We start from the raw sequence: 271 nt of genomic DNA on the forward strand, positions 1-271 counted from the left end.
AAATGTAAACATATATTGTGATTACCTGCTCAACATCGCAATTGACATGGCCTAAATTCACCTTCCCCTTCAAATTTTTTGCAGCCTTTTTCCACTCCGGGGCAAGCTTTTTGCAGTGTCCACACCTTTTAGAAGGAAGAAAAAATATGGTTTACAACTTGAGATGTACGGAGGAAGTTTGAAGGCATGAACAGTTCACTGGGCCAATAAGCACAACTTACCAAGGTGCAAAAAACTCAACGATCCAGAGTTCATTGCTTTTGATGACCAA

At 40.2% G+C, this 271-nt stretch overlaps 1 long non-coding RNA gene across 1 annotated transcript; it reads right to left on the reverse strand.

Annotated features, from left to right (window-relative positions):
* Positions 1-24: 24 nt before the first annotated feature.
* On the reverse strand, positions 25-271 carry LOC104775605. The gene is made up of 2 exons (XR_766011.1): positions 222-271; positions 25-125 (listed from the first exon to the last, which is right to left on the reverse strand). It is a non-coding gene; the product is annotated as an uncharacterized LOC104775605 (long non-coding RNA).

The sequence above is a fragment of the Camelina sativa genome, unplaced genomic scaffold (assembly GCF_000633955.1).
Source record: "Camelina sativa cultivar DH55 unplaced genomic scaffold, Cs unpScaffold21721, whole genome shotgun sequence".
Classification (NCBI taxonomy): Eukaryota; Viridiplantae; Streptophyta; class Magnoliopsida; order Brassicales; family Brassicaceae; genus Camelina; species Camelina sativa.